The following is a 25,786-nucleotide window of genomic DNA, read 5'->3' as shown; positions in this document are numbered from 1 at the left end:
GAGGGGGAGGAGCCGCCTGGTCACGTGGAGGCCGCGGAGGGGGCGGGGCCGACGAGGGGAGGAGCCGCCTGGTCACGTGGAGCCCCGCCCCGCCCCGCCGGCGGGAAACGGCCCCTCAGTCCGGCGCGCAGGGGGCGGGTGGGAGCCACGTGGAGGGCGGGCGCGGGGCCCCGCCTTGTCACTGGCGGGGGGAGCGGGAAGGGGGGCGGCCCCCCCGGGCTGGAGCTCGCTGCCGTGGAGCCGCACACGGGGCACGTCGCTCCTCGCGGCCCGGCCTCTCCCGCCTCCACTTCCCGTCTCCGCTGCCTCAGGTCGTGCTGGCTCAGGCGAGCAGCCGGCGCCGCCTCCTCCAGGGGGTGTGCTGGGCCTGCCTCTGCTCCTTAACCCCCTCGCGGGGGCCGCCGGATCTGCGTGCCCGGGCTTGCGACCGCGCTGCGCCCACGGCCACGGCCCCTCCGCCTCGCCCCGCGCGCACCCCGCTCTCCGGGGCAGGGGCAGGGGCAGGGGCGCGGCCCGGGGCGTCTCTGCGGTACGTGCGGAAACGTGAAGGTGGCCTCTCGGTTACAAACGAGCAAAGGACAAAAGACTGGAGTAGTGCTGGCCCGGGCTGCTGCAGCAACTTCACTGCCGCAACAACACGTATGAAATGTACGTACACAACGATGCGTTTTATATATATATATATTATACATGTACACACACAACAAATATATATATCTATAGATATAGATATATAACAAATATTACACGCACATATACACACACACACACACAGAGCAACAAATATAAAATATATACATACAACACCCAATATCATAGACTCATAGATGTAGGGTTGGAAGAGACTTTGTAGACCTAGGCTGACCCCTTCCCTGGGCAGGAGAGAGAACTGGGCTCAAATGGCCCCAGCCGGGTAAACATCAAGCTTCCTCCTAAAGCCCCCCAGGGTAGGAGCCAGCACCGCTTCCCTTGGCAGTTGGTTCCAGATCCTAGCCGCCCTGACAGTGAACTAGCGTCTTCGGATGTCTAATCTGAATCTACTCTCTAGCAACTTATGGCCGTTATTCCTTGTTACTCTGGGAGGTGCTCAGGGGAACAAGGTCTCTCCAAAACCCCGCTGGTCCCCCCTGGTAAGTTTATAGATGGTCACCAGATCCCTCTCAGCCTTCTCTTGTGGAGGCTGAACAGGTTCAGGCCCCGTAGCCTCTCCTTGTAGGGCCTGCCCTGCTGCCCCCTGATCATGCGGGTGGCCTCCTCTGGACCCTCTCCATGCTGTCCACATCCCTCCTGAAGTGCGGCTCCCAGAACTGGACGCAGTACTCCAACTGGGACCTGACCAGTGTCGCGTAGAGGGGGAGGATCACCTCCTTGGACCTGCTCGAGATGCATCTGTGGATACACGACAAGGTACGGTTAGCCCTACTGACTGTTCTCGCATTGGCAGCCCATGTTCATCCTGGAATCAATAATGACTCCAAGATCTCTTCCTGCCACTGTGCTGGCAAGAAGGGAGTTCCCCAGCCTGTAGGTCTGCTGCTGGTTCCCACTGCCCAAGTGCAGCACCTTGCACTTGTCAGTATTGAGTCCCATCCTATTTTCATTTGCCCACCCCTGTAACCTGTCCAGGTCCTGCTGTAATCTGTCCTTCCCTTCTTCCCTTCTCACCCCAAATCTTGGTGTCGTCTGCGAATTTAAACAGGCTGCTCTTCACCCCCTCGTCCAAGTCACTAATAAAGATACTGAACAGTGCAGGCCCAAGGACGGAGCCCTGGGGGACCCCACTGCCTACTTCCCTCCAGGTCAAATATGACCCGTCCACCACCACTCTCAGAGTATGACCCCTCAGCCAATTTGCGACCCATCTGACTGTGTAGGCATCAATGCCACAGTCACCTAGCTGTTTAATGAGGATGGGATGGGAGAGTGTGTCAAAGGCCTTCCTGAAGTCCAGAAAGACTATGTCCACGGCGACACCTGCGTCCAATGATTTTGTGACCTGATCATAGAAGGCAACCAGGTTGGTCTGACAGAACCTGCCTCTAGTGAACCCATGCTGGTTCGCCTTGAACATCATCCCCACTGCTGGCCCATCACGGATGTGCTCCTGGATAATCTTCTCAAAAAGCTTCCCCAGGATTGAAGTAAGACTAACAGGCCTATAGTTGCCTGGGTCCTCCCTCTTCCTTTTTTTAAAGATGGGGACCACATTGGCCCTCTTCCAGTCATCCGGCACCTGGCCAGAGCACCACAAGTGCTCATAAAGCCGTGCCAGGGGCCCCGTGATAACCCCTGCCAATTCCCTCAGCACCCTGGGGTGGAGAGCATCTGGACCTGCTGATTTGAACACGTCCAGCCCCTCCAGAAGTTCCCTAACTTGGTCTTCCCTGACCCTAGGCCTGTCAGAGTCCCTCCTGAGTCCATCCTGAATCTCAGTAAGGGAGTCCCAGTCCCTGCACAAGAAAATAGAGGTGAAGAAATTGTTAAACAGGTCTGCTTTCTCCTCTGGTGCAACCACCAGATTGCCTAGTCCTGCAGCAGCCCCACATTACCCGGGGCCTTCTTCATTCTATGTATTTAAAAAAGGACTTTTCGTTGTCCTTGATCCTTGATGCTAGCCCTAGTTCCGTATTTGCCTTAGCTTTCTTAACAGCCCCCCTACAGAACCAAGCGGTGGAGGTATACTCCTCTTTGGTGATAGCCCCTCCCTTCCACTGGGTGTACGCCTCCTTTTTGGCAATCAGGCATTCACAAATGCCCTTGGTGAGCCAGGGGGGCTTTTGGGCACTCTTGCGCCCCTTGCTTCTTGTTAGGATTGTCACCCCTTGGGCTCTGAGTATCATCTCCTTAAGGAACGACCACTCATCTTGGGCACCCAATTCCCCTACTCTCCAGGACCCTAGTGCCTCCCTCACTAATCTCCTTAGCTCATTGAAGTTGGCCCTCTTGAAGTCAAGGCTACTGCCTTACTGCAGGCCCTTGACATCCTGCGCTGGATGGTGAATTCCAGCAAGCGATGATTGCTATCGCCCAGGTGGTCGAGGACCTGGAGTCCCCTCACCAGGTCATTGCCTGTGGCCAGAACCAGATCCAGGAGGGCATTCCCCCTGGTGGGACTGTGTACCTCCTGGGTTAAGTGGAGGTCCTGTATCTTGGCCAGGAACCTCCGTGAGCAGTCAGACCTGGCTGACTGCTCCTCCCAGCAGATGTCCGTGTAATTTAGATCACCCATGATGACTACATCCCTTGCCTTAAGTGCCTCCGCAAGCTGGCCCGAGAATTCATGGTCCAGCTCTTCCCCTTGGTTGGGAGGTGCATAGTAGACCCCCACCATTAAGTCCCTTTCCTCACAACCCCCCTGTATTCTGACCCAGAGCACTTCAGCCTGCCCCTCCTCGGACCCCATCCTGCTGGTAGAGGATGTGTATTGCTCTTCGACGTAGAGCACCACACCCCCGCCTTTCCTCCCCATTCTATCCCACCTGTATAGCCTATAGACCCTAATGTTGACTGCCCAGTCATGGGATGAATCCCACCAGGTTTCTGTGAGCCCCGCTATGTCCAGGTTTGAACTAGCTATCTGGAGGGCAAGTTCCTCCTGCTTAAGGACAAGGAGGAACCTGTCCTTCCCTTCTTCCCTTCTCACCCCAAATCTTGGTGTCATCTCCTTCAGCTTAGCCCCCAGGGCCTCGAAGTCCTTCATGATGCAGTCTGGGTTGCCTCTGTCCGCGTCATTTGTTCCCACGTGGATGAGAACCATGGGGTACTGGTCTGACGGTCGAATGTAGGCTGGGGTCCTCTCTCTGATGTCCTGAATCTGAGCTCCAGGCATGAAGCAGACCTCTCATGCCACGGGGTTGGGTCGGCAGATGGGACCATCCACTCCCCTTAGGATGGAGTCCCCAATGACGAGGACCTGGCGTTTCCTTCTCCTGATGTTCCCTCTCTGCACCATCTGTGTTGTGCGTGGAGTGGCATCGTCCCCACTGGAGGCATCCCCTTCGTCCTTCTCCCTCATGGCTGCCAGGGCCTTGTATCAAAATACAAAGGACAATAGTAACTCCTGTGGCCAGGCCCCCAAAATGTGTTTAACTATGAAGACCTGTTACTATTTTTGCTTATTACGGTCACTACTAAATTTGTGTTTTTCTATAGCTGGAACAGATCAAATAACTTCAGGGCTCCAGAACGCTACAAGGCCAAACAAGAGAGGACCTCTGACATGGAGCTGAAGAGCCAGGTGGCAAGAGGAAGAGGGAGAGGAAATCTCATCGGTGTGTGTCTGCGAGCACATGCACACCCACACTAAGTCAACCTGCTCTATTTATGTAGGTTGGAAGAAATTAGACAACTTTCTCCCATGGTACGTGTGCTGCTACACCTATTGACAGGCAGGCTTATTGAACTACTCTTATTAAACTACAGGAGAGGGTGGAAATACCTGTATGCTGCCCTGTCCTCAGTCATTGTTTCCCTTTGTTTATTGCTTGAGCAGATGAGGTGGTATGGTTTAGATCACTGCTCCAGGCATATAAAATTGAAGTGGGGTCATCACCTCACTTGCAACCATTTCAAACATTGAATTATTCATTACTTTTATTGCTGGTAAAAAAAAAAGATAGGTAATGTGACAATAATGCATGACATCAGACCCTCACGGACAGCATATCAACTAATGCAAATGAAAGTACATGAATACACCACATTGCACACTACAGATACTATTAACACAGACATCTCAATCAAAGACTATTGTAGTTCTTTTGTGCAAGTCCACTTGCTTTACAACAGAACTTAAGGCACAGATAGCTTAGTTCAGTTTGGCGTGGACTTTTCTAGGCAAATATAGTTTCCAAATCAACTTAAGAAATTAGTGGTTTTTTTCCATTCTAACATTCTCTTGTGCCACTGCTCATATTGGCACGTTAGTCTGTCTGTCCTGTGTCTCCTTGCCCTCTTCTGTAGGGCTATCAGTCTTGCCATCCTGGAGTGCCTGTTCACCATATGACTTAGCGTTTCAGCCTACGGATGTATTAGTGATCTCTTCCTCCATCAAGGTCATGCAAGTCCCACCTTATCCATGGTGTCTAACAAAACAGTGGTATCTAACTCAGCGTCTTCCAGGGCTATTATTCCAGGGGAGTGGCTCACAGCTTCCTTCTGACTTAATTCATAACAAAAATTTAAAAAGCAAAGGTAAATAGTAACAAATCTGTCTCAGACTTGAGCCTTTTAATTCATTGTAAGCTCTCTTCTTCAATCTTCTAAAGAACACCAAACCACAAAGTTTGCCCATGATTCAAGGCAAGTCTTCAGAGGCTAACACTACTCCTGTATCTCTCCCACACTTTTCCCACCTTTCCGAACTTTAAACCATTGCTCCTTGCTCTGTCACCTGCCACTGCTGAGAACAGTCCAGCTCCATCCTCTTTGCAACCCCCCTGCAGGGAGTTGAAGGCTGCCATTAGATCCCCTCTCAGTCTTCTCTAGACTAAATAAGCTCAGTTCCCTCAGCTTTTCCTCAGAAGTCGTCCCCCCCAGCCCTTTAACCAATTTCATTGCCCTCTGCTGCACTCTTTTCAATTTGTCCACATCCTTTCAAAACAAACAAAACAAAAACTTCAGGAAGGCCTTCGATACGGTATCCCACCCCATACTGGTGAACAAGTTAAGAGGCTGTGACGTGGATGACTACACAGTCCGGTGGGTGGCGAATTGGCTAGAGGGCCGCACCAAGAGAGTCGTGGTGGATGGGTCGGTCTCGACCTGGAAGGGTGTGGGCAGTGGGGTCCCGCAGGGCTCGGTCCTTGGACCGATACTCTTTAATGTCTTCATCAGTGACTTGGACGTGGGAGTGAAATGTACTCTGTCCAAGTCTGCAGATGACACAAAGCTATGGGAAGTGGACACGCCGGAGGGCAGGGAACAGCTGCAGGCAGGCCTGGATAGGTTGGACAAGTGGGCAGAAAACAACAGGATGCAGTTCAACAAGGAGAAATGCAAAGTGCTGCACCTAGGGAGGAAAAATGTCCAGCACACCTACAGCCTAGGGAATGACCTGCTGGGTGGCACAGAGGTGGAAAGGGATCTTGGAGTCCTAGTGGACTCCAAGATGAACATGAGCCGGCAGTGCGACGAAGTCATCAAAAAAGCCAATGGCACTTTATCGTGCATCAGCAGATGCATGACGAATAGGTCCAAGGAGGTGATACTTCCCCTCTGTCGGGCGCTGGTCAGACCGCAGTTGGAGTACTGCGTGCAATTCTGGGCGCCGCACTTCAAGAAGGATGCGGATAACCTGGAGAGGGTCCAGAGAAGGGCAACTCGTATGGTCAAGGGCCTGCAGACCAAGCCCTAGGAGGAGAGACTAGAAACGAGGAGAGACTAGAGAAACTGGACCTTTTCAGCCTCCGCAAGAGAAGGTTGAGAGGCGACCTTGTGGCTGCCTTTAAGTTCATCACTGGGGCACAGAAGGGAATAGGTGAGTTTTTATTCACCAAGGCACCCCCGGGGGTTACAAGAAACAATGGCCACAAGCTAGCAGAGAGCAGATTTAGATTGGACATTAGGAAGAACTTCTTCACAGTTCGAGTGGCCAAGGTCTGGAACGGGCTCCCAAGGGAGGTGGTGCTCTCCCCTACCCTGGGGGTCTTCAAGAGGAGGTTAGATGAGTATCTAGCTGGGATCATCTAGACCCAGGACTCTTTCCTGCTTATGCAGGGGGTCAGACTCGATGACCTATTGAGGTCCCTTCCGACCCTAACATCTATGAATCTGTGAATCTGTGAAAAAGATGCAGGAAGCACTTAGCCAGGTGGTTTTGGATTATTCTATTCTCAAAGACAAAAGTTGATTTATATTGAGTACTAAATAACAGCCCTGGCTGCCTATGGCTCCACCTTGGTCTAAGACCTTTGGTTTGGTAAGGGGAGAAAGACCTCTGAAAAGATCTCAGATGTAAAAGTTAATTCTAGACTTCTTATTTTCCTCTATACTGAAAGTGGTGGGAGCGCCAAGGTCCATAGTTCACTTAGGGCACCAATTACCCTTGGACCGCCCGGCTTGGAAAAGTTGTTCTTTGCAAGTTTTCGGGCACAAATACCCTTTTTCAGGCATATAGAGAGTCTGCTGGTGAATAGTGTGCTGTCCTGGGTGGAGTAAAAGCCAAAATGCTGGTCAGTGAAAATACAAATGCATGCAGTGAGGATCACAATAGGTGGAAGATGATAGGTGTGAGACAGGTATGGGGAAGGGGAAATGTTGAACTGGTGATAAAATGTAGCTGGTAAAATGCAGACAGGTTACCTGGGGTTATCAGATGGCAGGCAGGTTATAATGTGACATAAATCCAATGTCTAGTCCATGATATTTTATATCCAGTAGATTTATGAAGTGAAGTTCGGAGGCTTGTCTGTGAAAGGTGTTTTGTAAATCCCCTTTGAGAATTAGAACTGAGAGATTGGAGAGAGAGTGGCTTTCTTGTGAAAAATGTGCCCCCACAGATAATTGAGTATTTTTGTCTTTGATAGATTTACCGTGTGTGTTCATTTTGTTACACAGTTGTTTGGGTTCTCCTACATATTTCCCATTGGGGCATTTAGTGCTTTGGATTAGATATATTACATTTCTGAAGGTGCTACACCCCACAACAGAACCATCATCATCATTCCTAAATCTTACACCTGCACCTCCAGGGGTCAAAAAAACCCATGGGGAAAAAAATGGATCAGTGTACACACAGGCAGTGCACCCTTGCAGCGCGGAGAACACCTGACTGCAGTATGTGATGCTGCAGATGTGTTTGTGGTGCCACATATAGCATGGCCGCACTCATCGGGATGCGCCCAGAGGGGGTTTAGTTATGTTTGCCAAAAGGCTTACTCCAGGATTACAGTTTCAATGGGTAGTTTGGGAGTGGATGAAAGTGGAGTGAGCAGGGGCCATGGTAGGGTGACTGGGGGGTTTAACCCATGGCGGAGCGGTTTGGGGGTGCTTGGGGGTTTAGAGCCGTGCTGCAGGCCTCTACTTGGGGCTTAGACCTGAAGGCGGGGGGGCGGGGGGGGGGGATCTAAGCCTAGAGAGAGATAAAGAAAGGCTGAAGCCTAGCATGGGCAGGAGCCGGACAAGGGCCAGGGAGGCCTAGTGCCTGAGGAGGGCAGAGCCAGGGCCAAGGGGGTCCTGCACATGAAGAGGACATCAGGGTCAGGGGCCCAGACAGAGCCAAAGTAGGCTCAGTGTCCAAGGCAGGGCAGAGACAACGCTAGAGGGGTGAGATCAGGACCAGTCGCCTATAGTCCAAGCATGGCACAACCTGAGAGGGTGAGATTTGGGCTGGGACCCAGAAGTCAGGCTGTAGCAAAACCCCGTTTTTCTTTTTTGTATTTATTTTAAAATGCATTCCCTCCCCTTCCCCAACCATTTCTGACTTTGTCTCTCCCTCTCTATTCCCTATAGATAACTATAAGTAATCTAAGATGTAGGATAAGCTTTAACATTTTATTTTAGGTAGTAAGTTTTATTTTTCTCTCCCATCTTTGCAAATATATAGATATCCACTGTTTTATAATAACAGATAATTATTATATCTGTATTGATTTTTTTTTACTGCTTTTATATTGTGTGATTACTGTTTTAGGCTTATATATGTAAGTTAGCATAAGTCATGTCAAGTTTCCATCTCATCATGTCAAGTCTCCATCCTGTCCCCAGGCCCAGTTGTGTAACCTATGATTCATGCCTACCCCTCCTATGTAACTTGGTTCCTGAATGAATGGAGATGAATGAAGGTGCTTGAGAGACAATGGCAGTAGGTCTAAAAATAGCTCCTTCTGAATGACCAAACCATCAAAACCAATACCTGGACCAACAACCCAGCCATTGGAACCACCCTCAGCGTTCAGGAAACAAAAGATGAGACAACCCACCATTGTGCCAAGGCCACACATGCTCAGTAAGAACACCTGGAGCCCTCTAGGACAGGACTGACCTTGCCTGGACAGGCCCTCCCCATAGGAGATCAGAGGTAGTCTGCCCCATAAAAAGGGGTAGTGAAGACTGACTCCTTGGGATGCCCTCTCTGTCTGGACCAGCACCATGCCACACCACCTATCCACCCAGAGGCCCTGCTGGTGACCCCCCTGTGGATAACACCTACTGGACAAAGACCCCTTTCCAGCCTCGATAGGTAGCTATCACCACCCCCTGGCCACCCCCTCTTCAACCGAGGACTTGGACTCTGCTTCTCTTCCCTACCTGGACTCCAACCCTTCCACTGAGTCTTTCTCCTGCTGCCAGAGTGTGTGTGTGTGTGTGTGTGAACCAATAACTTCATGGGGCTGTGTAGTGTGTTGTCTGTGTAACAAAACTGTTATTTGGATCCCTGAGTTGGGTTTTGCTTTACTGTGGTTCAGCCCTGCTCCAATCTCTGCTCCTCACCCCTCTAACTTCAGTCTCATTTCTCCCTCTCCTGCTTCTGGCTCAGCGCCCCCTCCAACACCTCTCCTGAGCTCCTCTCTGCCTCCAAACCCCTGTTTCTTTGCCACTGTCTTATCCCTACTGCCTTATTCTTTTCCCCTGAGCAACCAGGTTTCTGCCTCAGTTTCTTTCCTGGCTGTCTCCTCCTTGCCACCACTTATCTGCCCCTCCCCCCCACCAATATCTCAGCTGTCTGCCTCAGTTTCCAGCCCCAAGCTTCCAGGTTTCTGTCTCTCTCTCTTTCCTGGCTGTCTCCTCCTTCGCACCGGGCTTTTTTTTTCCTCCCATGCACCAGTGACCTTGAGTCACCCTGGGGCCTCTTGGTCTTAAGTAAACCCAAGCCTCAGTTCCTTATCCAGCTTCTCACTAGTCCACTGGTTCTAATCCTGGTTCTAGCAACTTTCACTCCCTACACTTTAACTCTCTCTCTCTCTCTCACCTTAACCTTCCCCCAAGTATCCCAGGTACCCCAAGCACACGCAAACATACTGTGCCATCCAAGTTAGGAACTTACCTGTGTGTATGTGTAGGTGGGTTGTATGTGTGTGAACTGGTGTGTGTGTATATATCATTGTGTGCATGATGTATGTGTACTGAGCGTGTGGGTATGGACAATTGATTTTTGTCTAATTTTTAGTGTGTAGTGTGTATGTGCTTGAATTGGTGATAGGTATGCATGTGCCTAGGCTGGTTTAGAGGTGTATGTGTCTGAGCTGGTAGAGTGCGTGTGTGTGTGTGTGTGTGTATGCACCTAATTGATTTGTGTGTTTGTATATGTGCAATTGTGTCACACCCTCCTGTCTAACAGCGCAATATTGAGATCCTGAGAGTTGGCCTGACCCCGCAGGGCAACAAGACCTGGCACAGTGGACCTAGGCTAAGGGAACCAGCGAGAGAAAAGGGGCTGAGGCTGGGAAGGCAGAGGCCCCAGCAAGGGTATAAAGACCTGAGGTGGCCTGGTATTGGACTGGGGCCAAGTGCCCAGCAAAGTCACTAATCAGTAATGTCTGCGAGGCATGGACATGGTGTAAGGGGCAGTCGGACCACATGATTAGCCCTTAAGGCTAACAGGTGCCCTCGGAGAACTAGTTGGCATCTAGACAAACTGTGGCTCACTCTAGGACCTATTAGGCAATCAAACAATTACATCAAAGGTGTGGTGGGGTAGGTGAATGAGAAGAGGAAGGCACCCCAGGGCTACAGCAGGGTAAGGGTTGCATGGCCACCAGGGGCATTCTGGCCACCCCTGGAGCCCAAACTTGGTTACACATGGACTAACAAGACCCAAATGATTTTGGGGAAACAGTAGCGGAATTCACAGGAGATTAGCCCCAAATCACTTCCTCTGGGCTCCAGAGGATATCCTATGATCACCTTAAAAATTACTTGAAAAATATACAACAAATTTTAGAAAGTTGGTGGAAATTCTTGGAATTTGCTGAAAAAGAAAGTTCTCTTGCCTCCAAACCAGAAAGTTTGTGAAACTTCTCTGAATATTGAAAGAAAGTGTAAGTTCTATAAGCTAACAGTTACAAACAAACTTAGAATAAACTTGAAATTTAAAAGCAGAGATGAGTAGAAAGCAGTGAGTTTTGTATTATGCAGAGGTCTGAGGAAAAAGAGAGGTGAATTTTTAAGCAAGTTTATATATAGAGATGAAGAAGGACAAAAGCTTAACATCTACAGAAACATAAAGGAACTGTCAGAGTGAGAATAAAAGAACTCCTCTGTGGCCATTGACTTGAGTTAATGGAGCTCTGTTGATGGAAGATAGTGATCTGTCTTATAACTTTTAAGGACATATCCAGTCCCTTAATATATAAATTTGTTATCTGATAAATTAGATTTGTTAATACATACACTTTAAAAAAAGAATACATAAAGGCAAGAAACTTTATAAATAAATATATATATATATATATATATATATATATATACACATATAGACCAAGCATCGGGGATATTCCAGAACACAGCATGCTCATATTTATTAAGTGCTGAATTATATGGATCTAATGGTTCACAGATAAAATAGTTTATCCCTATGTACAAGCCAGTCTTCTCCTTCTCATATCTCTATACCATGTTGGACCATTTTGCTACACATGCTTGTGCTTGCTTGTTGTACTTTGCAAGATCTTCCACTGTACATGTGTCTTCAAGCAGTGGGCAGTGCAGGAGGTGCTGCATAGCCTGAGGCTCTGTGCTACAGTCACAGGGGGGTGACTTCTTCATTAGTTCCCTGAAGCATCCAGCATAGGCGGTTGAGACATCACCACCTTTGCCATGGTTCGTCAGCCCCTGATGGTAAGGACTCAGCTGCTGGAATGTCCATCTTTTTGCTGTCAGTTTTTTCCAGTGTTTTGTTCCACACCTGTAGTTGTCTCTCCTTGAGCGTGGCACAGAAGGGTTAGGTGCTGGTGAGGAAGCTCCTGTGCCATTTCAGTCATTTGTGCACTATGGGATGGTCGTACAGTGGGTGTCTTGCATCTTCAGTTTGTCATTCTCTACTGCTGGCCACTGCTCTTCTGACGTCAGGTGGAGCAATGCCAGCCAGCAGGTGCCAGTGTTTAGGCTGGTAGCCTTCAGACATGTACATAAAATGTATATTTGTAGATGTATATAAATCTATCACTTAATCATTTTATTTCCACTGAGGAAGAGCTATGCAAGCACAGCTTTCTTAAACATAAAATGCTTGTGTCTAAGGTTGTTCCTGCCACCCAGTCCACTCTCATGCTTCTGCAAACTTTGGGCAACATTCACATAGACATTCTCAAAATTCAAGGCAGAGAGGGAGTTTCAATTCAGCCTTCTCCCTAATCCCATCTGATATTGTATCATGATACACACACACCTTGCATCAGACTACAGAACTGTGATTTGTGTTCTGTCTCTGCCAATACCTGGCATTTCAGAGAAGGATGAAAAATAAAAGTGCTTTACCTGGGCAATTGTAAAAGCAAAGAACCACAAAGGGGAAAAAAGGGTAGGGATGTGTAACACCAAACTGATTTTAAAAGTATACAAGATTCTAATTGTCACAACATTTAGTAAGGAAGAAATTATGCCCCATAGACTAGAGCAGATGGCCAACCTGTGGCCTGTGTGGCACATGGCAGATCAGGAAGGGCGCAGAAAGCAGAGAAGCAGATTGGGTAGGAAATACAGGGCAGGGAACAGAATGAGTAGAAAATCAGTCAAGGCAAGGGGATTGAAACAGCACTTAGGGAGGGTGTGGGGGTAATTTATGGCATGCCTTACAAAAAGTTTTGCCCCCACTGGATTAGAGCATGCTTATAGGATCAGACTCTTTGCAAAACATGGCAACAGCTGCTGCTTTCATTAAAAAATATGGCTGGTGGCTATGCCCCACTTTTATACAAGAGGCCACGGTTTGAGTATTCACCCAGGATGTAGGAGACCTAAGTTCAATTCCTTCTCCTGCCTGAGAGGATGTTAACCTGCATCACCCACCAGAGGCGAAAATCTTCCATGCTGGGATTACTCTCAACCCCTGCTGTTTAAGCTGATTCACTTTGCATAAAAGAATTAAAGATTTACTGGACCAAAGAGATAGAGTGAGCATGACAGCCTAACTTAACAGTTAGATTACTTGCCTGGGAAGAAGGAAACTTGGGTTCTGTTCCTTGCTCCAAGGACCATTTATACATTTTATCCTATGACTACTCAGTGTAACAAGACTGGGAAACTGGGGTTGGAAGCCATGGCTCCCTTCTTTCCCAGTTGGATGCCCTAACCACTAAGCTTGAGAATCATGTTCACTCTTTCCCACTTTCTGGCCTAATACCTGCTTAAAGAAATCAAAGGCTCTATTAGGGCACTGCAGTACACACAGGCGGGACTTAACTTTCATCTAGCCCCCTGATCAGAAATAATATTATAATCAGACAAGACAACATAAGCTAAGATATAACACCACCTATTGTTGAAGTTGTCCTTGCTGTCATTGCAACTTTTCCCCCTTCTAGTTATGAAGAATTTAAAAATAGGAACAAAAGGTGCTTATACACGTGCTCAGGGGCGGGGAGGGGACATTTTAATTAGAGCAGTTCCCCGACAGCTGCTTTAATTAAAATGGCTCACTGTCATGTGTATTAACCTCCCCCTCTCGGCGTTTTAAAGTGGCTGTGCGATGCGTAAAGCCATTTTAAGATGCAGGCGGGGCTTAATACACATGACAGCGAGGCGATACTAGACCGTTTTTATTAGAACACAGAGCGGACCCCATTGATCGAGTCTGCTCTGATGAATTCCAATTAGAACGTGACCTAGCATGTCTATAGGCTGCCACAAGATTTATCATTTGGTAACTCCTAGAAATCCTGGTGGTCTGCCATCCATGCAGGTTTCCATGTTGGTCTGTTTGCTCATGTCCTTTAGCCAGCCAGGGGGAAAGTTGCTTACACTTGGATCTAGATTATCAGTGAATACAGGACTCATGTCATCCAGGTCAAGCTTATCATTGTAAGCAGACTCTCCACTGAAGACAGCAGTGCTTTGAGGTCTTGAGCACACACCAGCAATTCTTCCTCCACAATTGTCTCCGATTATGAGCTATAGAATTGTACTGAAACATTTCCATATTTCTGGGAGGGTTGATGACGAGTCTCTTGCATTTGTTCTTCCCTTTCTTTCTACTAATCTGTGCAACAGATTGGTGTATTGCAAAGGAACACGCTTGATTTTCTGTAGCATGCAAGGTAAATTGTCCAGTAGCTTAATAATTAAAATCCCCTCCAAAAAGGATAAGTTTGGGATTTTTTCCTAACTGCTTTTCTATGGCTTTTACATTATCCCTCTTTCCTGGATGGACACATGCTTCTCTTTTTTTTTTCTGGCTTGAATTCCTAACTTTGGCTTACCTGTTCATCCACCTTGTGGGATGCTGTCTTCAGGTCACTAATACAGGACTCTGCCACGTTACCAATCCCTGCGGGTGCAGGGAAGCTTGCCAGTTCTTGCTCCCTGAACCAAAAAAAAAAGCATGGATGTACACTATTAACTGACCTAACAATCTTAATTGTGCCTTATGGTTGATGTGTATCATTGTAGTTCCACATCTTTAGCTGGTTTTGTTCAAAGACGTTAGCTTTTTATTTTTCCAGGTTTCACTCTAGAGAGGAGAAAATGCTTTATGGGTGCCTTAACTGCTCATTTTCCTCCTTTCCATCTCCTTATAACATTTTTGTAAGTGATTCCTAGAATTTATCCATTTTGTATGAAAAAAAATGAACACACATAGATAACTGTTAATAACTATTACTACAAGGAAACTGGAGAGTAGGTCCAAAGGTTTACCTCTTCCTTTCTGATTTTATTAATTCCTAGAATTAAATAAGGCAAACTAACTGCTTATTTTCTTCTTTATCTCTTTTGCATTAAAAGTTAATAACAATTATATACAATATAGTATTACATTTATTTTAATGCTATTGAAAGAAACTGGCTAAACCAATGGAAGATGGGTCAAAAATTAATGACTATTACAAAAAATGGATACTGTTAAATATAAACATTAAAAAGTCACAGGGGAACAGAGATTTGTGGTGTCCAAAAATAATCTCAGAGGGAGGGTAATGAGGACAGTGTGTCCTTGCTGATGTCCTCTGCACAGATAATATGAAATTTCTTTGTATCCCAGTCTTGTCTTCACTAAGACCCTAAACATGGAGCCAATGATATGGATTATTCTCTTTGCTCCCCTGTTACTCACAGAGGAAGTAATGCTGGTCTTCATTTTGGTTATCTGGAGTTGTTGGTAATCTGTGTGTAAAAACAGCCATTCAAATTCCTTCCTCTGCTCAGTCAGATCAGGGCTAAACTGCAACAGTGCATGCATCTGTGCCTGCGTCAGTCCTTCTGTCTTCCAGCGGATGCACAGCTGTATTTTGACAAGGTGTCGCAAGCTACCACCAACTACTGATTTCCAGCTAATGTTTCTGGGCGTGGGCTTTCAAGTCCATCTGTATCAAATCCCACAACTTGCAGGTTGTGGCATTTTTCCCTGTGGAATTCTAATGTCCTTGCTTTCCTTTCTTGACAGGTAAAAAAGGAAAATACCCACTCTGTACCATCTGCAGCCACACTCAGTCATAAAGAATTGACAAATTATTTGTTCTTTGCTTTTAGTACCCGAGGTGGCCTTCTGTTTCATTAAGATGTTTGAGTGTTCTTTAAAAGATTAATGGCAAGAGAATCCTGTTACTTTCCTATATATCAGCAAGATCAACAAGTATTCATTCCTCAGCTTTATCCCTGAACAGTCTGGGCCCCTTTTGGTAGAACTGCTAGTACACCAGAAGTAAGTCATGATCCTATAACTTTTCTTGCCTGGTGTCACCAGTCTAGTCTGATCTCACTGAGTCAAAAGTATCTGCAGCCACATTTTGCATTCTGGATGTATGCAAAGCAAATTGCATACATAATCAGACGCTTTTCGAATGCATCTCCACACAAGTACTGCAGAGTTGTATTTTGTAAGGAATCACTTTACAGCACAATAATCTATGCAAATTCTTTACCTGGTATACATGGACAATGCTCCAAAATTCCAGCCAAATGCTTGATTTCCTTCTCATTTAAATTGTGACCTCCAAAAGCTACTGCTCTGCTCCTATCAAGATAATCCATTTGTTCAAATGCAAATCTGATGGCAACCTCTGGGGCACCACAGGTTATCACAAAGAGGATGGATCCAAGAATTTAAGCACCATGTGGCTGCGAATTCCTTTCTTCAGTGACTCAAACATTTTGAAGTGTTTCTCTGTCCTGAGAAAATTACTTTTATTTAGTTGGTATAATGGTGCTGCCTGCATTTCATTTTATGAATCTAGATCTACAAAGTCTATAAGCCTCTATGCTGCCTCTAAGTTTGTAGGAACCTGGCAGTCTTTTATGACATTTTCTGGAGCTGAGGCTTCAACCCAGACTAAATGATTGTGTGTCTCAAGGAAATGAGGCAAGTCCTTACAAATTTACATTTGTTTTCTGCAAATTTAAATCCTATTTTCTTCAAAAGCTTTAAAATCCTTTCCATTCCTACCAATACCAAATGTTCTCCCTAGGTTTAATGTAAGAAAATTATTTCATCCAAGTGCATGAGCATTTCTTCAGTTCTCAAAACTTGGATTAGCCCTTTTATCACAGTCTGAAATGTCCCTGGCACATTCATGAATATGAAAAGCATTCTAGAGAATTTGATCTTGATCTGATGGTATCCAAATACCAACTCGAAATTACTAAAATATTTTGCTCCTCACATTGTATCCTGTTCTCGAGCCTTGAAATTCGGTATATACTTCATTAGCAATCCTTTCTGGAAGTGCTGCATCTGATATAAAAGAGTAATTTTCAGGCTGGGAATTAACATTTGATATCTTTAAGGGAGCCTCAATTTCTACTTTCACATTTTGAACAGCCCATGTAAATATCTGTAAGACTCGCAATCCACATAGGGAAGCTACAGGTAACAGGTTTTGGTATCATCATTAAAGAAACACTTTGCTGCTTTCTCATCACATCACTTGTTCACAGGAGCAAAATCGCAGCCTGTCAAATGTTCACAGATTCCAGTCACATCTGCCTGACCAGTATATTTCTTCTTGAGTAAAAGTGCTTTTGCCATCCTGAAGCCATTGCAGGAGGTTGCAGTACCTGCTTATGCAAAACAAGGATCTACTGTCATTACTGTTAACGCAAGTAAACATGCCAGCACATGCAGGCACAACTTAAATTCCTTCTAGCCTTCCTGACTAGGGACAGCAGGATAATATAAAACTCCCAAAATACTTAACATTAAAATAAAGATAATACATTAGTTTATGGCAGATGTACTATCTGTACCAATCACTGTGGGACCATTCTGCAGAGGAGAACAGATTCAATGGGAGGGATTGAAAGTGTCCCCATCCCAGAATAGCTTGCTGGCCTGGCGGTGAAGGCGCTCATTTGGAAGATGTGGGTTTGAACTCCTTAGGCAAGAGTGGAAACTAAACCTGGATCTCCAGTCTCCTCGGCAAGGTCTCCAACTGCTAGACAGTTATATAAAGTAAGGCACTGCCACCCCACCTCTTCCTGCATCCCCGCAGGAGGAGCAACCTCTGATCCATTCTTTTAAAGGATGAGCTTAACACCTAACTGCAGGAGAGAGTTCCAGGTTGTGAATCCTAAAGTGAGGAGTCAGCCCTTACTTCACAAAATATATCACTTTACAAGAAAGACTTGCAAGTATCAAGTTCAAATTTTCAGTGTCCCCCTACTTCCCAGGACTCCACCTGGACAAAGATATGCACAAGGTGCACGTTTTTCAATGGTCTGACATTTGAATGTGACACTTGTATGCAGCAGTACAGGGATGTGGCCAGGCGCCCTGGGCAAAGCAGAAGTGCTGATTTCTACTTTGCAATCATGAACACATGGCTGCCAGCAGCAGCAACTTTTCTGCCCCCTCCCAAAGTTGACACCCTATCACACCCCTGGTTACACCACTGCAAGTTGTCTGGCAGTTAACAAATTTGAGAGGAATAGAAAGGTGGTGATTTTTTTTACCTGAATCTTTTTTCCAAATAAAAGTATTAAAAACCTTTTTTTATTTTTGTTTTGCAAATGGCAAACAATATATGCTGCTCTTCAGTTGTACAAACCTTTTTCAAGTGACTGCCTGGTGCTACCAAAAAACATAATAGAAAAGAATGATCTTATACATCCTTTCTGTATTAGTAAACTATTCATCTCCAGCCTCCGAATCAGACATTTTTTTTGTTCATATGCCAAGATGTTTTGTTTTTTTCCGTTGGACGTTTGCTTTGATTTCTCTAGTTTAATCAGTCAGCTTCTTTGCATTAGTGAATTCCTCATCAAAATGGTAATTTACAAGGGCATCTTTTGAGGCTCTTAGCTGATGCATAATTTATGTGATAGCCATTTACATTTCTTAATGCCTTTTACTGGGAATGTTGAGTTCATAAAGTCTATTATGTCGAAGTACCACACTGCACAAGAATTTACAGTTCCGAGTTGAGACAGCAATTAGGCATTGCTATGAGTTTGTGCTCATGGGGCCCCTTTAAGTCTGAATCATTGGAACTGAAACTACAGCATCAGACTTCTCCATTTCTGTACCAAAAATGTAGATGACCTCAGTTCAGCTTCCCCATCTCATTTCACTTGTGGATTTTGGAAATAGATTGGTCACATATTGGCACACTGCAGCTTTGCTGCAATGCTCTGATGTAAAAAGTATGAACACTTAGAACAAACTACAGTTATTGCAACTTCAGTGCAAGAACTTGTTTTAATCACTCACGGAGCCAAAGAATATGCATTCTGCTGGGGATGGGGATGGGGACGGGGCAGGGACCTATACACCACTTCCTTGTTAAAGTTGTAAACTGTCTTCCAAACTCCTTTATATTTGTTTCTGTAGCCCTGAACACTCAAATCACCTGAGTGAGATTCTTATTTCTTTTGTATGTTAAAGCGCATAATTCCAGTGCCAGCAAAATCTGTCATGTTAAAAAGTGCAGTGAAATATTATTGATCAATGATCATAACCCTTCTTTCTCCCACTTACGTTGCTGCTTCTACAGAAACAAATGTAATGATCATAGTCAGCCGCTCTTGTTCAGCTCTTTGTTGCCATCAACTACAATAGAATAATACGTGGTGGGTTTAAAGGCAGATATTCAAGAATAATAATTATGAATATTTTTGCACAAATAACATTCACAAATTTTCTTCAAATTAATTTGTTGGAAATGTTCATTCATCACAGGGTCATGTCACTTAAGAAACTTCATGTTTCAAAATTTTCCCATTGTAGGACAAACAGAAGATGTCTGTGGACCTTGCCGGGGTATGTTTTCTATTCTGTGCAACCTGATCAAATCCAGTTGTATCAGACAAATAATTTGGCTCTGGTTTTACCATCCACATGAACATGCTTCAGTCCACTTTGTGTCTGTCCACATAGGGTAACTGTTCATACGACCTGCCAGTTTCCCATGATATTCAATTTGTTTCTTCAGTCTTGAACCACTTAACCTTGCAAGCTTATGCAAAATCTGCAGAGAAAACCTGCAGTAGAAGAAATGAATGGAATAATCTAAAGTGGAATTGAGAAGTCAACTTCTCTTTCTTGCATTCTTCACCTGGAAGCCAGAATGAAAAATGGAAAGCTTAACATTTCCTTCCATTAGTATTCAAAGGAAAACCCTTACAAATTGTTTAGATTGTCCCAGAATTCACAAGGAAAAAGAGAACGGTGTCACTGATTACTGACCACTTGGCAGGATCTTTCATGACATCAATACTCGGGTTTTCCTCTTTATGGATTCTTCCAAATGTTTTGTATTACTGTACAGTTACCTCAGGTTATTATTTCACAAAGCATATTCTTCATCCATAAATGGAGCTACCTCAGCAGTGAGGGACAACGTTTTATTCTTGTTCTTTTCTTTCAGACCTATGGGAACTATCAGAAGAAAACAAAAAGCAATTGGTCCAATAAAAGGTATCACCCACAAACATCCTTTCCTCCAATTTATTTAAAAACTTTATTTTTAGAGGTAGGAACACAATCAAAATGTCACTCAAGACTGGGACAGGGGAGGGAATCATCTGGAATTGAAACATCTGCTTTCAGAAATCTTAAGTGTGCTCGACTAGATGGCTGATTGGCTTTGCTTTCAATTTTTCTCTTGTTATTTGCAGCTCAAGAGTGACATTTCCTTTTTCATAGAAGACTCTCATTCTCACTTTCAGTTTTGGCCAAGACATTTTAAACTGTTATTGAACATCATTAGCTGACAATACATGTACACAGACAAAAATTAATCTAGGAATTTTAATCAACCAAGTACAAACTGACTCATTCAAACAGAAACACCACCTGTTGTCTGTTGTTCTGAGAGCCAGTTCTGCAACATGGCCATTTTTTAGAAAACAATTATTGGCAGCGAATCATAAACACTTCACATTTGTGAATTTGCTTTTTTGCTACTTCTAACCTCTTAGCACGGGCACTTCTTGCTACTTGAATTACCATTAAAGCTGTCTTAGGGCAGTCACGTAACAGCGAGATATTACAGACTTGTAGGCTTCTAAGTCTTTTCTTGGATTAGTGCAAAGTAGCTAACAAAAATATCAGTCATTTTACCCTCCTGACTGGAGGATGCACATTAAACAAAGAGGGGAATGAGTAACCGCGGGGATTATAGACTAACTCTTTTACCTTGGTAATGGGAAAATTGGCTCAAACTACAATTAAAATAAACTTATAAAATGTCTTCGGAAATATGATGAGGGGTACAACCATTATGGCTTTGTAAAGGACTGCTCCTTTGCAATCTATTACTATTCTCTGAACAAGATATAACTTTTTTGGACTTTCATAAATTCCTCAGCAGAATCCAGCAAAAATACTATTCAATAAAGTAATTATTAATAGGTGAGAAGGGAAGTGTGGATGCAGATTAAACACAAGAGGCAACATACAGGATGTGGACAGCACAATTAAGTACTCAATTTGCAATATGGTTTAATTCTGGAACAGCCACAAAATTTCAATTTAGGAACTATGTTGTTTGCTATAGTAATGATCTGGAATAAGGGGTGGAGGGTAGAATGGTGAGGTAGCAAATTCTTCTGATGATACAAAACTAATCAGATAAAACCAACATAATTAGAGGGACAAACTTAGGTACTATAATTTGACAGCATGATGACAGATGAAATTCAGGTACTGACACATTAATGCATACTAGGAAAATAATCTGAATTTCTCATTCAATATGGTGTGCTAAATTACACGTTGTTACTCAGGGAAGAGACCTTAGCACCACTCTGAACATCAATTAAAGTTTCTACTCAAAGTGTGGTGGCAGCCATGAAAGCAAGCTGTGATAACATAGCAAGTGCCCGGCCCTGGGGTGGCTGGGCAGCCCTGCAGTCACTCCAGCTCTCTGGACTCCCTTCCCTTTTCCCTCGTCTGCCATGCCTTGATGTACTGCCACATCAAGCAATGCATGCCACATCAAGGAATGTATTGCTACATCCCTCATCTGCCATGCCATGCCACAATTGGCAGAGGCTCCATCACTTGATGTAATGAGTTGGTTTGTGAAAAAGGAGGCTGCCCCGGGTTCCCGAGTGAGCCCACATCTATCCTTTTGGCCAGTTAAGTTTGTCTTGGACCCCTCTGGTCCCCAAACCTGCCCCTCTGGCACTAGATGGCCCCTCCTGGGCCAACTGTACCACCCACTCAGGGCACCTGCAGCCCTAAGGGCTAATTTCATGGCCTTTGACCTCCCCTGTAGCCATAGCCATGTCTCTCAGATGTCACTGTTCAATCACTCTCCTTTGTTGGGGCCTTGGCCTTCTCAGCCTTTGCCCTTTTTCTCTCGGTGTGTCTGACCTGGCTTTTGGGCCCCCTGGTCCTGTCTCCACTCTTCTGGGGGGCTGGCCCTGTCTCTGCCTTGCTTGGGCACTACTGGGACCTTCTCCACCCCTGGTAGTCCCAGTCCAGTCCGCCAGTGTATCTTGTAACAAAAGAGTAAGCCCGCTGGCTATAATGCAAACTATCCCCACACTGGATCCAAACATAAACACCCACTCACTGGTTATTGGACAAAATGTTCCCCTACCATGGGTTGTATTCCTTAGAAAGTCATCAGTGCCTTTCCAGGGTAGCTCAGCTGTCAGCCTCTGCAGCCTTCCTGGACAGGAGCTCTATCCTCTGCCGCTATCAGAGCTAGATGCCTGCCTAGGCTCAGGCACTGGTTTTATGTGCCTCCCACGCCCAGCTCTTCCCTGTCAGGTGACTCTCCAGCCACCTACAGGGGTTTTGTTTCTATTCTGGGCCAGATGATCAGGCTGGCTTTAGGGCAGTTTAGGGCTAATACTTTTGCTGCCTTAGCACTGTCCCTACCGCTTAAGCAAGGTTCTGTCCTACTGTACTACTGCTGGGCAGCTAACCCTGTAACAGGCAATCACTAGCTAGGAGTCCCTGGTTGCCTATGCTTTCAAGTAACAGCCACTGGCTCCCTCTTACAGGTACGTAAGAACTGGAATAGAAAACACTATACAGGTACCTTTGTTACAAAACTGAACAGCATAGTTTTGGTGAGATGGCTGATTATCCAGTGTAGACTTTATGGTAACACAGTTCTGTCTTTAAGGCCATTTATACACATACATTTTTGTGCAGGGACGTGTGGGAGATCCACCGCTTTGAAGCAGACTCAATTAACTGAGTCTGCTCCGCACGCAAGCTGACGTGCACTGCACTGTGGCGCGTGCAGTTGTATAAGCAGCAAAATGCATGTTCATAGATTCATAGATTCATAGATGTTAGGGTCGGAAGGGACCTCAATAGATCATTGAGTCCGACCCCCTGCATAAGCAGAAAAGAGTGCTGGGTCTAGATGACCCCAGCTAGATACTCATCTAACCTCCTCTTGAAGACCCCCAGGGTAGGGGAGAGCACCACCTCCCTTGGGAGCCCGTTCCAGACCTTGGCTACTCTAACTGTGAAGAAGTTCTTCCTAATGTCCAGTCTAAATCTGCTCTCTGCTAGCTTGTGGCCATTGTTTCTTGTAACCCCCGGGGGCGCCTTGGTGAATAAATCCTCACCAATTCCCTTCTGTGCCCCCGTGATGAACTTAAAGGCAGCCACAAGGTCGCCTCTCAACCTTCTCTTGCGGAGGCTGAAAAGGTCCAGTTTCTCTAGTCTCTCCTCCTAGGGCTTGGTCTGCAGGCCCTTGACCATACGAGTTGCCCTTCTCTGGACCCTCTCCAGGTTATCCGCATCCTTCTTGAAGTGTGGCGCCCAGAATTGCATGCAGTACTCCAACTGCGGTCTGACCAGCGCCCGACAGAGGGGAAGTATCACCTCCTTGGACCTATTCGTCATGCATCTGCTGATGCACGATAAAGTGCCATTGGCTTTTTTGATGGCTTTGTCACACTGCCGGCTCATGTTCATCTTGGAGTCCACTAGGACTCCAAGATCCCTTTCCACTTCCGTGCCACCCAGCAGGTCATTCCTTAGGCTGTAGGTGTGCTGGACATTTTTCCTCCCTAGGTGCAGCACTTTGCATTTCTCCTTGTTGAACTGCATCCTGTTGTTTTCTGCCCACTTGTCCAACCTATCCAGGTCTGCCTGCAGCTGTTCCCTGCCCTCCGGCGTGTCCACTTCTCCCCATAGCTTTGTGTCATCTGCAAACTTGGACAGAGTACATTTGACTCCCTCGTCCAAGTCACCGATGAAGACATTAAAGAGTATTGGTCCAAGGACCGAGCCCTGCGGGACCCCACTGCCCACACCCTTCCAGGTCGAGACCGACCCATCCACCACGACTCTTTGGGTGCGACCCTCTAGCCAATTCGCCACCCACCGGACTGTGTAGTCATCCACATCACAGCCTCTTAACTTGTTCACCAGTATGGGGTGGGATACCGTATCGAAGGCCTTCCTGAAGTCTAAGTATACGACATCCACCCCTCCTCCTGTGTCCAGGCGTTTCATAACCTGGTCATAGAAAGAGACTAGATTGGTCAGGCACGATCTGCCCGCCACAAACCCGTGCTGGTTTCCCCTCAGCATAATTTGCCCTGCTGGGCTCTCGCAAGTGTGAGCCTTGATAATTTTTTCAAAGACTTTACCAAGGATGGAGGTGAGACTGACTGGCCTATAGTTGCCCGGGTCCTCCTTCCTCCCCTTCTTGAAAATGGGGACCACATTAGCCCTTTTCCAGTCCTCTAGGACTTGGCCTGTGCGTCATGAGCGTTCGAATATTCCCGCCAGTGGCTCTGCAATGATGTCGGCCAGTGCCTTCAGCACCCTCGGATGGAGCTCATCCGGGCCTGCCGACTTAAAGGCATCCAGTTCTTCCAAGTGACTCTGCACCACCTCAGGATCTACGTATGGAAGTCTGGCGCCTTGCTGCTGCCTCTCTACAACCCCAGTGAGAGACTTGTCGTGCCCCTCGCTTAGGAACACTGAGGCAAAGAACTCGTTGAGGAGTTCAGCCTTGTCCCCCCTGTCCGTCACCAATTGTTTCTGCCCATTTAGCAGGGGTCCTATTCCTCCCTGGGCCTTCCTTTTACTCCCAATATATCTAAAAAACAATTTCTTGTTGTCTTTTACTTGGGTTGCCATCCTCAGCTCATGGTAGCTTTGGCCCGTCTAACTGCCTCCCTACAAGCACGAGCAGAGGAGGTATATTCATCTTTGGTGATCTCACTCTGTTTCCACTTTTTATGTGCTCCCCTTTTGGCCCTTAGGCTGCCCTGGATTTCTCTGGTCAGCCATGGAAGCCTCCTGGCCCCTTTCCCTCTTTTGCCTCGCTCGGGGATCGTCTTGCTTTGTGCTCGAAGGATCGTTTCCTTAAGGCACAGCCACCCTTCTTGGGCTCCCATCCCTTCTAAACTCCTACTCTGCAGTGCTTCCTTGACTAATCGCCTGAGTGCATTGAGATCAACTTTCCTAAAGTCTAGCACTTTCACCCTACTAGTTACCTTACCCACTCGCCCTCTTATGTTGAATTCTATTATTAGGTGATCACTGTCTCCCAAATGGCTACCGATCTGGAGGTCCCCTACCATGTCATCCCCTGTTGCCAATACCAGATCCAGTATGGCATTCCCCCTAGTGGGACCATGCACCTCCTGTGTCAGGTGGAGGTCCTGTACACAGGTTAGAAACCTGCGTGAGCAATGGGACCTTGCTGTCTGCGTCTCCCAGCAGATGTCCAGGTAGTTTAGGTCCCCCATGACTACCGCCTCTTTAGCTTTTATGGTCTCCGAGAGTTGCCTCAGGAGCCCCGAATCTCTTTCTTCCCCTTGATGTGGGGGTCTGTAACAGACCCCTACCACCAAATCCCTTTCTCCTTGCCCCCCATGTAGCCTAACTCCTTCTATTTCCTCAACCTTGGATTCTGTCTTGATGAGGGTTGATGTATATTGCTCACTGACATAAAGTGCAATCCCCCTCCCTTTCTTCCCCGACCTGTCCTTTCTGTACAATCTATAGCCCTCAATATGTACCGCCCAGTCGTGGGATGAATCCCACCAGGTCTCTGTTAGCCCCACTAAGTCATAGGTGTTTAGTGCAAGCAGGAGCGCTAGTTCATCCTGCTTGTTCCCCATGCTCCTAGCATTAGTATATAGGCACTTGAGCCCTGCGACTGATGCCTTTGCTGCCCCCCCGCTCTGAGTCCCAAGGGGCCCACTGTTTCTTACCTTCTTGTTTCTTACCTGTTCTGTAGTGCTGGTCTCCCCATGGCTTTCAGGT

The 25,786-nt window shown here is 46.4% G+C and overlaps 1 long non-coding RNA gene across 3 annotated transcripts; it reads left to right on the top strand.

Annotated features, from left to right (window-relative positions):
- Positions 1-93: 93 nt before the first annotated feature.
- On the top strand, positions 94-4,573 carry LOC109281749 (uncharacterized). Of its 3 annotated transcripts, XR_009460609.1 has the most exons (3): positions 94-648; positions 939-1,407; positions 4,153-4,573. It is a non-coding gene; the product is annotated as an uncharacterized LOC109281749 (long non-coding RNA). The 3 variants fall into 3 exon arrangements; XR_002088529.2 differs by lacking the exon at positions 939-1,407; XR_009460608.1 differs by lacking the exon at positions 94-648 and having other exon boundaries at positions 655-1,407.
- Positions 4,574-25,786: the final 21,213 nt, after the last annotated feature.

Source organism: Alligator mississippiensis, chromosome 3, assembly GCF_030867095.1.
Source record: "Alligator mississippiensis isolate rAllMis1 chromosome 3, rAllMis1, whole genome shotgun sequence".
Lineage (NCBI taxonomy): Eukaryota > Metazoa > Chordata > Crocodylia > Alligatoridae > Alligator > Alligator mississippiensis.
This window is presented reverse-complemented; position numbering and strand designations above follow the sequence as displayed.